Source organism: Periplaneta americana, chromosome 16, assembly GCF_040183065.1.
Source record: "Periplaneta americana isolate PAMFEO1 chromosome 16, P.americana_PAMFEO1_priV1, whole genome shotgun sequence".
NCBI lineage: Eukaryota > Metazoa > Arthropoda > Insecta > Blattodea > Blattidae > Periplaneta > Periplaneta americana.
The window spans coordinates 9,612,978-9,632,400 of record NC_091132.1 but is presented as its reverse complement, the minus strand read 5'-3'; the positions used below and the strand labels follow the sequence as shown (position 1 = coordinate 9,632,400).

Here is a 19,423-nt window from a genome sequence, read left to right as displayed (position 1 = left end):
GCACTCAAACTATTAAGATATCTGAAGTTCAGAAAAGCAAACACAATAATTAGTGGTCTATAAATTCTGCATTCCTTTAATGTGAGGACCATAAGACAATTTTAAAACATAAATAACGCCTGCTTAACAAAAGAAGAACACACGTCAAACTCCGGCCTCTTAGTCCCACAATAAGACATTTGCACATTAACAGAATAAACCTCGAGAAGTGTTTTACATTCATGCACTACTTCTACATTTAAAAGTACTATATATAGGCCTACAATACCACAAAAGCTGTTAGAATTGGCGACCATCGATATGAATGCAGGAAAGTCAGCGACTCGCTATATTTTGACAACAAAGTGGTACACTATTCTGAAATATCGAAAGTGTGGAGGTCTGAATAGTACAAATAGTTCCGAAATCCTGATAACTGCAGTGTCCAATAGTTTTTCGCAGAGAACACTCATATTCCATAAATTATAAATGATTGTGCCCTTCTTAATAGCACTGCTTTGGGTTTCGTAACGACACCAATCGAGAGTACGAGGCGCGTCCCTAAAGTAACTTTCCCACTCGTCCCACAGCTAGCAAACCATAAGTTGCGCGAAGCGACTGCGTGTACGTGATAGAGTAATGTCCTGGCATGACGCATGCACTAGCGGAACTTCCCGAGTGCTCTCAGTAGCTTCGTTGCATTGGCTGATGATGTACGTTCCTATTCCAGCTCCCGCCGAGTGTGAAGTGCGGTCAGTGATAAAGTTTTAGAATGCATAGGGCATAGCGCCGATTGAAATTGATCGTCAGCTGTGTCAGGTCTATGGGCAAGCAGATGGTGCGTTGCTGCTGTAGACAGGACGCCAAAATGTGCATGACGAGGAGCGCAGTGGGAGATCAACCATCATCACAGATGACCTTGTGGAGCAACGCACCATCTGCTTGCTCATGACGTTAGGCCCATGGTTGAAGAACATAGAATCAGCGTTTTCAACGGCGCTACGATTTTTATGTACTGCACTAAAGATAGACATCCAAATTACATTTATTCTGAATTTACATTACAATTCATTACAATTCCATGCACTAGCATTCAGTAGGCCTACATTATAACCTTTACAAAATGTGTATTACTTATTGTGCTACTCGTGATTATGTTTATCACAAAATATTAAGCTTTATATTAATATGCAATGTTACTTTACATTCATACATCTCAGAAATACACTTCTGAGTATTCCACCGTGTCCTAGTAGGCCTACCAACGTTTCGGAGCTACATACAGCCTCAGTTGTTTGGGCTTTATTGGAAATCTGATATAAGAACTCAAGTGTTGCGAAAAACATAACACGTAATGAGTAATTTTTGTGACAGCAGTATGAGATTGTGGACATATGTGGGCACTATCCATTTCAACAACGATTAAGAACTTGAAAGCAGACATTCAAAATGCTCTTGAGAAAATATTCAAATCAGAAACTGTACAGAAAAGTATGTTTAAATGTCCCATATCGTCTTTAGCATTGTATCAACGCAGAACGAATATTACTTGAAAAGCAAAGGGTAATCGTTTTTGTCCTATTGTATTCTATTTGGTGAATCCGACGCCTAACAGCATCAGGGATTGGGAGAAGAAAACGAAGAAGAAGTATTCTATTTACTATCTTTGGAGAGTGGTAGAAAGTTTCTCAATCCTAGAAGATAAGCGAAACCCACGAAGTTTGCAGAGGCAGGCAGCAGCTGAAGCACGGTGAGTATTTTATCCAGCACTACTTATCGATATTGCAGTTCATTTATTTTCAGTAAGCCAGTCTAACAAATTGGAGACTCGCTACAGATACTTAAGATCTCAAAGTTGTTACGAGGCACTTAGAGGTGGGTTAGTCGCATGTACCACAAAATCTTCAGCAGTCATTTCACCTCATTAGCGGTCACTAACCTCTGCAGCAAATGAATTGTCGGATGAACTCAAGAGACTCATTAGCTGGACTTGTAATTGGAAAATAATAATCCGCTGACGTATTATTCCAAGTATACCTTTTTGATGCTTATAGCAAAGTGCATAATGACAAATTGTGTGCCAAATAGTTTTCACTACTGCCCTCTAATTATCACTCCGAGAAGTTCTAAGTCAGCAGAGGAAGTCCCGCCACGTGGCACTTGAGATGAACAAGTAACCATTCAAGACACGTTTGAGCACAGGGAGAAATTAACTGAAATTCAGTCAACGCAAATAGCGCGTGTGCATGTCCTAGCGTTTTATGCCTCTTTCAAAATGACGATGTAATTCGCTTCCAGTCCTTAATCAGGAATTTAACACAACTTATCAAGAGTCCGTTACTCTAGACATGTTTTGTTTCTCAGAATTCGTTTATTTTCGTTTTCTATATACATTCTAAACTTGGGTTAATCTTCTTTACTCTCTCTATCTACAACCACAATACTGATCATCATTGTCGCTCTCGTTCTTCAGGTGTTTTTCTCCATCTGTTATTTCCGTTATGATAAAATCATCGTCATTGTCATGCCATTTTTGTCCTTTTCCACAGTTTGCATTATTCTGTTCTCAATAGTCTTTATCAACACCTCTTTCTTCAAAGCTGTCAGCAGCATTACATCCTCTGTTCCAAGAGTTACTATTTCTATCACTGTCTTCATTGCCATCGTCGTCTTCTCTGTCATTGTCATTCTCATTCTCATCATCTTCATCATTTCCTTCGTTATCATTGTTATTATCTTTAACATCACTGTCATCGTGTCATTGATTCCATTATCGTCAACGTCCCATTTTCTGGATGTCTTCAACATCGTCAAAATCGCATTTCTAACAACATCGTCATAATCTTCATCATTGTCATTTCCTCTTCCACCATCTTTGTTATCTTCGTCGTCAACGCCGTGTTTCCTATCAACACTATTTTCATCATCATTGTTAGGCTATTTCTCTATCATAAATACAATTATCTTCATCAAAGGTATTGCCTTCAACATTATTTCGTTTATCATCTACTTTAATACATTCATCATAATCTTCATCTTTTTTTATCTACATCGTCATTGGCTTTAACATCATTGCCGTCGTGGCTTAGGTTATACGAGAGGAGGAGGTTACACTCTCTTTCTCTCTTATACCGAATTTTGTACACTTCAGTCCCCTATTACCTATTTGTTTCATTTCACAACCTTTCTCGCTATCATAACTTAAATAATCAGTCACAACACCATAACGATTATTATTATTATTATTATTATTATTATTATTATTATTATTATTATTATTATTATTAACTGCTGCCAGGAAGTCAAAAAGAGGATAGCAATGATCAAGGAAGCTTTTAATAGAAAAAGGAGCATCTTCTGCGGACTTCTTGAAAAATAACTAAGGAAGAGAGTAGTGAAACGCTTTGTGTGGAGTGTGGCATTGTTTGGGGCAGAAACATGGACATTTCGACGAAGTGAAGAGAAGCGACTAGGAGCATTTGAAATATGGATATGGAGAAGAATGGAGCGTGTGAAGTGAACAGACAGGATAAGAAATGAAGCTGTGTTGGAAAATGTGTGAAGAAAGAATGATGCTGAAACTGATCAGGACGAGAAAAAGAAATTGCTTGGGTCACTGGCTAAGGTGAAACTGTCTACTGAAGGATACACTAGAAGGATTGGTGAACGGAAGAAAAGTTCGGGGCATAGGAAGATATCAGATGACAGATATTAAAATATATGGATCATATGCGGGGACTAAGAGGAAGGCAGAAAATATAAATGATTGGGGAATGCTGGGTTTGCAGTGAAAGACCTATCTTTGGGCAGAAAACTATGAATTATTATTATTATTATTATTATTATTATTATTATTATTATTATTACTACTACCACTACTTTGTCCATCGTCGATATTATCTTCTCTATCATGAGCTACAAGATGAGTCAAAAGTTTGCAACCATCTTAATAAGCCTATTGGTATATGTATATTTTTAGTAGGTTATTTTATGACGCTTTATCAACATCTTAGGTTATTTAGCTTCTGAATAAAATGAAAGTGATAATGGCGGTGAAATGAGTCCGGGGTCCAGCACCGATAGTTGCCAAGAATTTGCTCATATTGAGTTGAGGGAAAACCCCGAAAAAACTTCAATCAGGTAACTTGATCAGACCGGGAATCGAACCCGGGTCACCTGGTTTCGCGGCCAGACGCACTAACCGTTACTCCACAGGTGTGGACCTATTGGTATAATACTGCATTTTATGTGAATAATAGATATTCCCATTTATTACAAAACCAATGAATCAACCAATTACACACACAATTGTAACACTCCGCCATTTTGAAAGCCGCTCTCTTGGGTGCAATTTCAAATGCAAAGTGGTCGCACGATCACTCTAAACTGTATAATTTTTTTGTGACAAAGCCAGCGACGATCGGTTTTAAGATAACGTAAATCCTGTTGAAAGTATCGCATATTAAAATTTCTGTAAATAAATTGTTACTGCACTTCACTTTTAAGAAGTATCTGTTGATCATCATTATCATCTCCATCTTAATTTCCAATGCCATCGTAATTTTCATCATCCTTCTGGATTTATAAATAAAGTAATTGTACTCTATTGAAATAAGCTGAATATCACTGATTGCGAAGGCAATAGATTATACAGGGACATCATTTTATTTTTACTAACATTTACAATATTAATCTGGCTATACCTTTGGATCAACGGTTGATACCCCCTTCCACGACTGGAGTTCGATGATACTGGCGTAATATACAAACAAATCACTTTACTAGGTATAGGAGGGAACAAAAGTAGTTCATCCATTTACGTAAACTAGGAAATATCACGCTTTTGAGTTTGATAATTTTCATTAGGTTTTTGTTTAATCAAAATACAGTACAGTATTAACAATAAGTGTTTTTACTCACGAACTGAGCTGTCCATGCGGACGTATTCATTATGCAGTGTATATTATACTGTCTACAACACATTAGCGTACACTATAGAGAATGAAGTTAAATTGAAAAATAATCATAATGTGGATATTTAAACACATTTTCAAAATGGTGGCCGTTCATTTCGATATAGGCTTCAGTGCTAATGTGTGTAATTCCAATTGTCAGTTTCGTCCTTCGTACTAGTAACTCATGTTGAAATAATTCTATATCTACTCTCAGAGTACCTTACATACTGTAAATTCAATCTTCACTTCTGCTCGATCCGAAAAGATAAAATTAGTAAGACATGCTATCTGCTGTCCGTCCAAGTGGTTTTGTCGCAGGGTCGTAGAAAGGGGGGAAATCACGTGACAGTTAATTTCTTAACGAGGCCCTTTTATTTAAGTTATTTTAAACAGTTGTATGGGTATAATATGACGTAGACGTCCAATTCTTAACAGAAATTAATGTTCTCAGAAAAGAGCTAAGACAACCCAGCTACTAGCCTTTACAGAGAGGCGAATAGAAGCTGGTGGGGAAAACCGGAATGCGACGTAGGCAAATGGACGACAGTACCTGTGCGAAAATGATGCAATATTGAAAACTCTTGCGTCACTAGAAAACGCGAACATATTTTTGGAACGTACTGTTTACTATGACCGTAAGGCTACTATGACTGTATATGCAGTCTTGAATCTATGTAGAGGGCGGTTGAACTTCATTAGTAGAAGGGGTGGGAGTGAAGTATATTAAAAAACTAAGGTACAATAAAAATTGAAGTAAAAATAAAATGATGTCCCTGTATAATAAAAGAGCCAATTTGGTCAGAAGAAGTTATAGTTTGGAAGAGACGTTAACTGAATGAGTGGCGCGGGTTAAGCCTGCTGTAGCGTGACTCTAGCAAATCGTTTCCACAAAAGCTCTAATTTAAGCTCTATAAATAAAGGCGCAAGGCGTCTTCACTTAGCCACCATCATTCACTTTGTGAAACCACCGTTGCTTGTGACGTCACGTGTCAATGGCTCCTTTCATTCGCACCTCGCAACTAGCTGGTAACTTATGTTTCCTGGCGTCGCTTCAGGCCCATCTCTTTTCGGCAAGGCGCTCTTTACAAGCGTCTCTTGCAGCTAGGTTCAGCAATCAATTTCTCTCCTCTTATTAACTAATTACAACCAAAACACAAGAGGTCGTTTCCTTAACCTTGGCAGCACTGTTACCGTTCCGAATCTTTACTTCAAACTCACCCTAATGCACGTAACACGATGGGGATTACAGCACTTCATATATAGATTTTTATGTATTGTAATCTATTTCGGAAAGAATTTCAGATCAAGGTTATACGGGGTCATTCCAAGCACCATACAACATATTCTATCTTCTGAATATAAGCTATGGAACATAAACTGAAAGTATTGTGACTATAAAATAGATTTCGTGATTCCGCTGTGCTATTCTACAAGCTTTTAAACGTACATGTTACTAAAAGTAATGAAACAGACTGTGTTTTCCATTTAATTCCTCTGTTGCTGACAACAAAAACAAATAATAACAATAAATGAATACGTAAATAAATAATAAATAAACAATCAAATAAATAAATGAATCAATCTGTCAGTCTAGTGATTCATGCAATAAAGTAGGCCTATAAGATTATAAACTTGTTTCATAATATAAGCCTACTGTTATATCCTATTTAATTTATTTTGGAAGCTTTATTTCATTATCAAAACAAGAGGCATAACATTTCCAGCTCAAATTTCACTTTATTTTTTTTTCACGACTGATTAGTCAGTTCATAATTTTAACAGCTTTGTAATACAGCACTTTCGCCATAAACCAATAATTCACTTCAGATTCCATATTGTGGTAAATTTCAGTTTTACCCAAAAACAATTTTTGTAACGGAACATCATTTCACGAATCATTAACAATACTGATGAAATTAGAAACATGATAAAACGATGTAGTCTATATGAACCCACAGTGTTATCGTGCCTTTATAATAAGATTGTATAAAGCAAATAAAGATCTTAAGGAGAGATTATTTCCAGTTTTACAAACCCGCTACGAAAAACGTTATGAGGCATTTTTACATGCTGTAGTATTCTGAAAGAAAACCAACTTGTGTAAATACTATTAGTTGAATGGAAAGTCACTCACCCCTGTTATCACTCCAGTTGTAATGTCTAGCTTCTAACTTCTAGCACCTGAAAAAAATAAGTAAATAAATGAGTGAATGAGTAACTGAGTACTTATTTAACTAAGTGAATAAATTAATTGCTTACTGAGTAGGTAAGTAGTTAAGAAGTTTAGATAATTAGATAAGTAGACGAATAAATAAGTAAGTAAATAAATAAATAAAATATATAACTAACAGAGACATATTATGTTATCACAAATAAATCTCTTCCTCATGTAAATACATAATAAAAGTCAAGTGACTGGATGGAAGGTACATGCATATACTTGAAGTAAGTAGTTTCTACTTAAGTTTGTGACATGCATTTTAACAATGTACAAATTACTAAATTTCTACCAAAGCAATCATTACGGCTAAAATAATGACACAATTCACAGATTATTTTGATCCAGAACCACGACTGTCAACCGCTAGGTAACGATGTCCAAGTAAGGGCTACATTGTAATCGCTTATATCTTTGGAACAAACATAACGAAATGAAAAGTATACCGCCGTGCAGACAAAGGAGTCCCGCAACCGTAAACATTCGCACGAAATCGGTCGGACCCTCAGACCAGACGAGATGGGTGGTGCAAAAGATGTTTCGAAAAATGCGTTCATGGTGCCATTTTATGCGTATAACCCCGTGGGATCTCAACCGATCCGGACGTTTGAGGTGTCGATCGAATAAGAGCGACGAGATCGACTAAATAAATGCGAAAAAATGACCCGGAGTTACCTGGACCCTTGCTTTCAAAAAGTAGTTATGAAAATTTGTGAACTTTCTAAATGTCTCAAAATTCAGACTTCGAGTTCACGCAAAAATGAAGACGAGCACAAAGAGGAAACGGCATCCCAAGACGAATCTAGAACGACGAGACGTGTCACAGTATACATCGGCTCAAAAGTGAATCCTGACAGCCACTGTTATACTGTAAGTACAGGCTACTCTGTATTCTGTAAGCTATTCATTTGATTATATTATTATTATTATTATTATTATTATTATTATTATTACTCTTATCGGTACTTTACTTAACTGAAAAGGCTTTTCAAGTTAGTTTTAAATTTAGATCCATCCATTGTTCTCGATTGCACGTATTTTATACTGGTACTATGATTATATCATGTTAAGTACGTTAAAGTTTTGTAAACAGCACTTTCGTGTGATTTATTTTTTTCAGTTGTTTTTAGAGCCAAGTATAACGGACCCACCATTGGTCTGTAGACCACAGTTTGAGATCTTCTAGATTTTGATCATTATTATTCTGTAAATGTAACCTGTAAATAACGTAGTTTCGAAACGTAGGGAAATGAAATTTCAACAGTTTACGAAACTAAAAGTCTTCATCACAGGTAAACAAAAAGAGGTTAAAATATCTCAACTCGTTCCATAAAGGAATGGATATGGTGTTTATTTACGTTTTTATTCGTCACATGATTGACTACACAGAAAAACGACCAAAGGTGAGTAGGTGTGCACACTTTTAGCCGTGCAAAAACGTCTATTACAGGAGGAATGTCAGTGACGTCACACAGCTAATCTTGGCATTACCTATGCCATATCTTTCAACAGCGAATATAAAGAGACCAAATATAGAGTAGTCTATGATATTAACGTAAACTGAAGTGAGCAAATGAAGCTAAAAATAGCCGACAGAGTGTACAGTTTGAAAGCAGAATTTCAACTCAAAATAGACAACACTTCTCTTTCATGTGCCTAGGATAAGAAACCTCACAAATAAGGGGACTACGTTGTTAAAGATATTGGCTGTAAATTTGTATAAATAAATTAACTTTATCGAGCTGAAATACCAGCGCGTTCGAAAATTAATGGCAAACGATCATGGCTACAGGCTGAGTAGGTTGAGGGAGATTTTTAACATTACAGAATTTAAATGTAATTGTCTACATATCAAAGACGCAGTGGCAAACCGGGGAAGACGGCGATCTTCCTCTGTCCCATCTTCTTGCAATAGTCTTGTTACAGGATTTGAGCTTATAATAAGGAATTGTCCAGAATTTTTACATATAACTTGAAAATCCTTAATCAAATCAAATCAAATTTAAGTTAACTTGAAGAATATAGACTAATATTTGAAGGGTACACGGGAATAACGATCAAGGTCCATTTTAGAAAGTTTCGAGAAAAACGAATTTTAAAGTTTAAGCACTTAATACTTTGTTATGTGTGTGTTTAATAGAAATTGACATAGTGGAATGTCAAGAACGATTATTTCTTATTACTAGGTAGACCACATGATAGTACTTCCTTTCCACTATAAGATGGCATTATTAACTCAATTTCGATTTTTGATGGACCTTGATCGTTTTTCCCGTGTGCCCTTCATTTGTGATGGTATGAATTCATTAACTGCAAATGGATTTTCAAGAATTTATTCGTAACGTTGGTAATCATAACGTGAAAAAAGCAGCAAAATCATACCACTGACACTTTTGGTAGAACTAATTCGAAATCCTGTATATTTTTAAAAAGTCAATAATTATTCAGTAGAGGCAGAAGAAGAAATAATGTTTCATACCATATTAATGTAGTTTACCGTTATGTTTAGTTTAAGAGAATAATAAAATACACGCATGTTTTATGTTTCCATGTTCCAGATTTTGTCACATCACTGGCATGTTTACGAACTCATACTTAATGCATTATGTATATCACTAACTGTGCATTACATAAACATACGTATAATACAGTATAGTGATTACTACAGTACAATTAATAAGAAACAAAGCTTCATTTGAACAATTATTTTGTCCAATGTTATTAAAAATGTCCCACCACTGACGATGCCCAAGCCCATTTCTTCCCTTCTTTGAAAGCGAACGCCTTGTAACATTTCATTGCACACAGGTCTGGTGAATTCGATGGATGAAGGGGGATTTCCGTTGCGGTCACGTGACAGAGAACGTTATCGTGTAATAGAACAGTTCCCGACTGAAGAAGACATGGTCGTTTACGACGCATTGGTCGGCGCAAATGATGGTAAAAGAATGTGCAATAATAAGCTTCATTTACGGAACTCTATCACCAGAAGCTATAGTGCGAACGACGATTAATAGTATCTCTTCGTAATCAAAACACACCATAATCATTTGTGCGAGATCGTGCGTATTTGCTTGGTTTCCGCACAAAACCAATCCGCGGAAAGTCTAAAATTCCACATTCAGTATTCCCAACCTAACACTCATAACAATTTCCCTCTTCTTACCGCTTAAGTGACATATTGATTTTACTGCTTTAGGCTTTTAACATATTATTTTTAGAGACGTTCAATATAGTAATAATTATAAATTGGAAACTTACCACTGCAATTTCACCTAAATTACACTGTTAATTATTGTTTTTAAATATTTGCAAAAATTAAGTAAACTCTACAACTCCACTAAAGTTACTGCATTCGTGATGCAAGTAATATTAAGGAAGCCGTGAAAAAATCAACAATATTACAGACTCATCATAGACTGGGGTAAAAAAAAGACAGACGTACATCACGGCCTGCTGGAGTATAGCAAACACAGAAAACATTTTAAAGCAACAATGTTGAAGATAGATATTTTTGTTTCGCAAATTTGCCGTCATTGAACAGAAACCAAGATGGAGATTTCATTGCAACTAATTAGAAATTCCTCTTTCAGGTATGTAATAAACAATCTTCGCACAAAATAATGTACGATAAACGAGCGGTATGTTTTCTTTCAATTCTCGGAAATTAAAAAAGCTCAACTACGTTTCGCTTTTTCAAACTTTTCCTCGAACATCAAAACTTCAACATACCGCTCTTGTAACGCATATTACTATTACCGGAACCAATGCAGACATTCCAACAGAGGCCTTCTCGTATAACAGTCTAGATGCTGACTTGTTGCAAATGAGTTGCAGTTAAAAACTGACGGCAATATCGTTTAAAACTTTTTTAGTGACTGACGGTGCGTTTGAGGATACTTTCCAAAGCCTACAATTTTGTAAAGGCTCACTAAAACTTCGCACTTCCACACAGGAACTAAACTATTTCCTTCTTAGATCTTTCCAGGCTAGAACGGCATATACAATTTACTTATAACTCAACGGAAAAAGAGATATGCCTTGCGTGCGTTGGTCAACCCTGAGTCGCAGACTTGTCTGCCTGATGATCACGCCATATGTGGCAAGAATTGATTCACCCACACCACAAGCTGATGAATCCGAGACTGCGGGCTCTATAAATAGACGCACTACAATAGCCGTGCGTTAGGTTAGGTCAGTTTGTGCTTCTCAAACTTTCTCAACAACGCACGATCGCCTTTTACGCTCATCTGTTTCTCGCTCTGGAGCTGTGCCGCAATATTTCTCAAGTCGTAAAGCACGTGTATTTACAGTGCTCGTTTTTCTACAGGACTGGATTACGCCGGCCGCCGCGTGGCCTGCACTGCACATCCCCACCAGCATGTTTTTCACCTTGTTTTAAATTTCGTACATATTCTTGCCAGGATCAGCGAGACTTTCAGTGAAAGTACGCTTGAGGACTATCCACCAGTGTAACTTATGTGCCCAATCTCTGAACATTGTTCCAGAAAATGCCTTATTTCATAAGAATGAACATTTCTTAAATGTTACAAAGATTCGTAACCTTCTGAGGAACAGAGAATTTGATATTTGGTGTCGTCATGCACAGAAAGTTTTATTTAAACAATATCCTGGTGCCAACAAATGGATTTGTAAACACGAAGGACTCTCCAACAGCGAATGGCGCGATGGCATTAAAATGGTTGGAAATGTTGCTGCAGTACGTGCTGTGCCGGCAAGATCTCAGGACAACCGTTGTAGGATTGCCACAACGAGGCTGAAACTCTTGCACACGTCCTGGGATCCTGTCCGCACGGCGAAGCTCTGCGAAACGCTAGACACCACCAAGTACGATCAATTATAGTCACTGCCCTTAAAGATGCCGATTACAACATCTTTGAAGAAGTACATGGTCTCTCCGTCACTGGCAGTACACGGCGCATAGATATAATAGCTTTTAAGAAATCTACAAGATCTGGATACATAATTGATCCCACTGTGCGTTTCGAAACGGATGAGGAACAGCCAGCAGAAGTGGATAATGAAAAAAAGAATATCTACAATCCTACCATTCCCTATTACCTCAAAAAATACAAGCTAAAAGAGCTTGAAGTAATCGGACTTCTGGTTGGAGCAAGAGGTACCGCTACTCTCTTCATGAAAGATGTGTTTAAGAGGCTTGGAATACCTACAACTATTATTCCGATTGTAACCTTAGCTGCATTGAAAGGATCAATTGCTCTCCTGAAGAATCACCTATATTCGAAATCAAACTAAGTTCTGTAGCATTCTTTACTTTTTTGTAACACTTACCTTTCTAAAAATAGGTATATTTCCACTAATCTCAGAAAATTATTTGCAGCTATGTACTTGCAAGAACTTCATTGTTAAAACAAAATTAATGGTTTTTCATGAACTTGTAAAAAATGTCTATGGTTAAGTACTCTTTGTCCCTTGTGGCAGCTCACGAATGGTGAGAAGATATACATTTTATAATACCAAGGGAACGCGAGAGATGCGAAAAGTTATGTTCTCTCGTTAACTATAGAGTATAAATAATATAACTATGCAGACTTTAACAGCTAATTCTTGGATAGATAACAACAAAAAAGTTCTAGTGCCGTATTAGTCCCAAAAGAGTACTTTTCTCAGAAAAAAATGTTACCTTAAATATTAACACTGTTTTTACTCGGTAAGTAATATCCCTATGATTCTGAATCTACTCTTATCATGAGAGAAATTCCCATTCTCTGTTATGTTGGTGGGCCACACGAATCCAGTATGAAAGATGCATACCATCTGCTGAAATGAGATTTTTAGAAGAAATGCTGGATACAGCCTTTTAGATTGCAAATGAAATGAACTCAAAATAATCCCTATAACTGAATATCTCCGTGGCTATCTACAGAATTAGTTACAACGTTCCAGGATACCCAAAACAGCTGCTACGATATATACTCAGAGGAAGAAGATCGGTGGGTCCATCATTCCAAACATGGCGGGAGACCGTAGCAGGCCACTAGGCCTATTACTTGACAGGAAGAAGATGATGAAATAAATTATATCGATTATTTGAAATCAATTAAAATAAAATAATGAAGTGAAAAGGCTATACCGATCGTATTTTTACAATAAATCTTATGAGAATATCTCTGTACCGGCCATGTTTCCTTAAGTCCTCTGAAAGTAATATTAAACGCTTCTGTAGAGCCATGTATTCCTGAACAATTGCCAAGCAGTAATAGCAACAGTAATTATGAAACAAAATCGACAATTCAAAAAGATAATACGAGTATTGCAGTGATAGTTGGCTCTGATAGCTATAGTCTAAAATTCAACGGATACCTAAACTTCATTCGTAAATAGATACATGAAACATTAACGGTTATCTATATATTAAGGTAGGTAAGTAGTTTTTACTAGTCAAGGACGAGCTTGCGCCCAAGCGATAGCGAGGACTGCAATAAAATAGTCCGAGACTAGCAAATTATACTTATGTCACGAATTACATAATATAATGTTTTTTTACATTCCCACATTTTACGTAATGAAAATATATTTCTTCATTCTACAAGATTTAATATGCAGAACTGTTGGGAGAGTCGTAGAGTTTTGAGTATTATTTTGTTTGTTGCTATGCGACTGTTGAACGAAACATAATATTCTCATTTACTTCCCTAGGTAAGTAATATGACTTACGTCCCGTCGTCAGTAGCAAATTACATTATCACTGTAAAATTCATTTTTGCACTATTTTCTTTTTTGCTCTATTTACAGCTATTGTTGTTAGGCCTTGAAAGTTAAAATTCCCACTCAGAAATTTGTTGCTAGGGAAACCCTTCTTCTTAACATAACAACTATACTGAAATAGACTCATTACAGTGCACCTATTGTTACCATTACAGTGCAGTTTTGCAAGCCTTTGGAATAATATTGCTCTAAATTTGCAATGAAAAATAGGTTATGTTATACCCCAGGGCTAAAGAATGCCCTGTAGCATGATTTCCTGTGGAGTATTAAATTTGAAACAGGAACAGTGTCAGCGGAATACACGGTCTTAAGATGCTTAGCCAGCGGTATAGAGTCTTGTCGGGCGTGTGGTAAATCACTGCCTACAATGAAAGTATTCTTACGCCACAGATCATTGCTGGACTAATCCCATTGGTCCAGTAGAACAAAGCATGCATTTTAATTGGTTAAAATTATATCACGTATTGTTCGAACTCTTTTCTTGCGCGTAATCTCATTACAGCGACTTATCACTATAATGCACTGAATCAAATTAAATGTAAGAAATGTTTGATTAAGACGACATTTGTAAGTACGTGAAATCAAAAGTGCTTTTAAGCCCATCTCACCTGGTGGATGGCGTGGTCGGTACCCCGGGCGGGAAACGGATAACGAAACATAAAAGGTGTTGGTGAGGAGTTGAGGCAGTCAGTGGAGATTGACGGAGAGTGTACGAGTACATCGAGTCTATTTTTTTTTCTTGGTTAGAAGAAACGGTAGCGGTGATGGCGTCGGTAGAGGAGAATGATATACCCTGTAAGTAGTTTTGCTGTACATATATAAATATATAATAAATTAGGTAGAGGTTACAAGATTGCAACCATTTCAGACTTAGTTTAGTAATCATGTAGTTTTCCTATAGTATCCTGAGAGCTCCAGCTCTTCCAGTAAAATAGTTTTCCATTGTTGTGTACAATGGTGGTGTCAGAAATCCTGATGAGAAAGAGCAGAAGTCGAACGCAGTAGCCATCCGGCTAGCAATCAGTGCGATCGCAGTGACGGTCGCACAACAGTTATATTGTATTTGCAATTTTAAATATATCTTCGTGCAAAAGATATTGTACAATATACGTTTGTGAAGTGCATTACAAAATCTGGAAATTAAAAAACTCACTCTGCTCGTTTATCAAACTTTTCCTCGATTTTGTAAAAAGCACTTCCCAACCTTGTATCGTAATATACTATTACTTCCCTAAAAACAGCAGTATAATTGCGGCATTGGGAATGGAAAAAATATTTCATAAGCATCATTTTCGGGTGAACTGATTCGTAGGGTATCATGGCCAGACTGTGTGTCCAGAAGTACAATTTCAGTGTTAGTAATTGTACTTCTAAGAAAATCTCGGAACTCATCTTTGTACCATTTTATGCTTTGTAGTATGAGAAGTATCAATATCGCAATTAATGAATAGAAACATCCCATGGGATTAGTAACCAAAGAAGATCCCTGGAACTGGCGCCAACGTGACGTGCTCTGTGTGTACCTGCCCACAGGACGGAGGCCGTTGAATCCCTCCAGGGTGAGGCGATCTAAATTTATACCGTCTTGACGTGTGGATTCCACGCCGTCAACAATTCTGACTGTTATATCAGATTCACAGGCCGCAGTGAGGGTCCTGCTGACCCTTAAAGCTGAGACTTCGTCACAGGAGATGCTGGATTTCTCGGAAAGAAAGAATCCAGCTGCAGATTGCTGCCTGGAATCTGATTTCATGGCAGCAAGGTGTTTAGTCTGGAACATTCTATTTATCATTCTCTGAGATGAGATGTATTATACCCTCTCTGTGCAATAGCAACCATCACACGGATGAACATGCCCCTTAAACTTTATGGTAGGGATCAAGTTTGAGAAAAGATGACAAGAGTGTTAATTTCATATATTAGTTAGTGTAGGCAAAACAGTAGTACATATTCATGCTGATTTCACAGCATTTCGTGAAGTTGTAAATTTATAATTTATTGTGATGATAATGATTATCATGATGATCATTATCAAGGCGACATGAGAATCATGATGAAACGGAAAATGATGATGAGTGTGAAAGCAATCATAATGAAAAGATTATTATTATTATTATTATTATTATTATTATTATTACTTACTTACTTACTTACTTACTGGCTTTTAAGGAACCCGGAGGTTCATTGCCGCCCTCACATAAGCCCGCCATCGGTCCCTATCCTGAGCAAGATTAATCCAGTCTCTACCATCATATCCCACCTCCCTCAAATCCATTTTAATATTATCTTCCCACCTACGTCTCGGCCTCCCCAAAGGTCTTTTTCCCTCCGGCCTCCCAACTAGCACTCTATATGCATTTCTGGATTCGCCCATACGTGCTACATGTCCTGCCCATCTCAAACGTCTGGATTTTATGTTCCTAATTATGTCAGGTGAAGAATACAATGCGTGCAACTCTGCGTTGTGTAACTTTCTCCATTCTCCTGTAACTTCATCCTTCTTAGCCCCAAATATTTTCCTAAGAACCTTTTTCTCAAACACCCTTAATCTCTGTTTCTCTCTCAAAGTGAGAATCCAAGTTTCACAACCATACAGAACAACCGGTAATATAACTGTTTTATAAATTCTAACTTTCAGATTTTTTGACAGCAGACTAGATGATAAAAGCTTCTCAACCGAATAATAACACGCATTTCCCATATTTAATCTGCGTTTAATTTCCTCCCGAGTGTCATTCATATTTGTTACTGTTGCTCCAAGATATTTGAATTTTTCCACCCCTTCGAAGAATAAATCTCCAATTTTTACAGTTCCATTTCGTACAATATTCTGGTCACGAGACATAATCATATACTTAGTCTTTTCGGGATTTACTTCCAACCCTATCGCTTTACTCGCTTCAAGTAGAATTTCCGCGTTTTTCCTAATCGTTTGTTGATTTTCTCCTAGCATATTCACGTCATCCGCATAGACAAGAAGCTGATGTAACCCATTCAATTCCAAACCCTCTCTGTTATCCTGAACTTTCCTAATGACATATTCTAGAGCGAAGTTAAAAAGTAAAGGTGATAGTATTATTATTATTATTATTATTATATTATTATTATTATTATTATTATTAATATAAAAACAACCATGTAATATCGAAAATTATTAATAACAATAGTATTAAACAAGTAAATGTGCTTTCAGTTATCTCGGTTGCTGCCTTTCTTACATAAATTCCAGATGTTTTCTTACGGGCTAGAAATCATGTTCGGTTTCCGTTTCACAGACCCATCCTGTGTACTTGTTTCTTAAGGACACAATGTTCCCGTCAGTAAGCTTATGACAGTTTTCAGTTCCATTCTCGAACTGTCACCATGGAGATAGCATCCTGTGGAAGCCGTAAGGTGCGGCAGTTTTCTATCGGTTGTAAATGTTGTTGCCAATATTAAATAAATGTCCGCCGAGTTAGCTCTGTAGTAGCATGTCTGCCTCCAGACTAGCCGGCCCGGGTTCGATTCCCGGTGTGGTCAGAAATTTTCATGTAAAATTTATACCTCGGGACTAGAAGAGATGGCGGTGCACAACTTCTAATCACTAGAGATTGTGCACCAATATGTCTGGGTTAAATCCCAAATCTTTCCGCAGTGCATATGAAGAGAAGGCATATGTCACTGTTGATAGTGATTCGTCCGTCGGATGGGAACGTTAAGCCTGGCGGCCTCCATGGTGCTATTTGACAGGAGTAGGCTACGTGCCGGCACCGTGTTTCTCCTTCTCCCTTCCTCATCATCACTCATTCCAGATACTACACGAACACTTACACATACACTCACCCTAGTACACGACATAACTCTCCACAGATACACATCATGTACAGTGTGGCCCGCCGAAGTGGTGTACAACTAGAAAAATGGGTCACAGTCCTGATATCTATCCGGAATATGCGGAATCCGAATCACGTAACGTGAAGTGGGCAGGCATTGGATACATACATATTAAATAAATAGCGGTTAAGGGATATTGGGACTGAATTTTGGGCAACAATGGAACAAATTTCTTAATTAGGCTTTTCTATATAAATACACAATTGAATTTATGCATCGTTTTGATATAAAATTTTTCGCGCGCCGACAGTTCTAAAAACCCAATAACATAAATAAATATTCTGTATCTAGGAAACCAATTTTTCTTAGTTTTGCATTTTAGACATAAAAAATGTTGTATGCGTCACAGTTTTACTCCAGTTTGTATGAATTGTATGAATATTATTTGGTATTGGTACAATATCTTTATAAGGAAGAATGCATTTTACGGTAGCTTCATTAGTTAACACAAAAAAATTGTATTATAAAAATATTATATGTATAATGTTATCGATATAGATTTTCATTATAACTAAAATCAATTTCTCCATACTTAATACAGTAATATCAATTTTAAACAAGTAACTATATATTTGTAATTATAAAGGTACAGTATCAATTGACTCGACGCAAAGTAAGCCTTACAAAATTTGCATAATTCCACTAATTAAAACTACATTAATTAGAACCTATGATATGTGAGAAACTATTGAAGATAGTTCGAAATTTTGTACAACAGTTTCATTAGTTACGTAATATTGTGTATGCAAAATTTCAAATCAATAGCTTATTAATTACTAAATTAGAAAATTCGGACCCAGTGTCCCTTAAGATATGAAAATGAGATAGCCTCGAAACCAACCACATCACCGTCTTCCTCTCCAAATATTTCACTTGCACTGGCCGAGATTTGAACTCTGGATCCCGGAGTATAGAGGCAGCATTATGGTGTTCTAAAAAGCGTCAAATAAATTGGTAAGTGTGCCGAAACATTATCATATTCTGGGCGGCAGCAGTTAGTAATTGTTTATGTGAGGAAGCTGCTGCCGGAGCCCACACCGGTCCTTTACCTCTCAACCGAGAGGCAAGATCGGCGAGCTGCATAAGCACAAGGAGCAGCTGTATCTGCAGCATGCAGTAGGCCAAGCGGCAGCTGCCAGTCCACGGACCTGGGTTCGATAACGAACAGTAAATGGATATCCATTGGAACTAAGTGTGTGTTACATTTCACTTCCGAAATTATGTTACGAAGATGACACATACTTTCTCATTATAGGCTACATTTATGCGTGTCTCCACAATTTAATTCTTATTCACGTTGGAACTGTTTTTCCTGTTCGTAGTTTACAGCAATTATCATATAGAAGACATGGCATCGAGAACCGATTTCCTCTGCACCTACTACTTCTATATCGGCATATGAAATTGAAATATTACAATCTATCTTACCAAAGTAGCCATATTTTGTGGTTCAAAATCTGCAGTTCAAACAATTGTTTCATTAACATCAGAAGATCAGAAAAAGAGAGCCAAATCTATACCAAAATTAAGTTTCTACAAAACAAACATAAATAGTTGCTTTACAATGCATACCTCCTCATTGTGTACTGAAAGGAATGAAAATGCAGACTTATTTGCAAAGAAAGAAACCACAATCCAACAAAGAATT

At 36.9% G+C, this 19,423-nt stretch overlaps 1 protein-coding gene across 4 annotated transcripts in view; it reads right to left on the bottom strand.

Moving 5' to 3' along the window:
* The window catches only part of Atg10 (Autophagy-related 10), a 656,137-nt gene that overhangs the window by 198,254 nt on the left and 438,460 nt on the right, over positions 1–19,423 (bottom strand). For all 4 annotated transcript variants that reach the window (XR_011329775.1, XR_011329776.1, XM_069813034.1 and 1 more), the window contains one exon: positions 7,069–7,115. The gene's annotated coding sequence lies outside the window, so the exon portion shown is untranslated. The remainder of the gene's footprint in view (positions 1–7,068; positions 7,116–19,423) is intronic.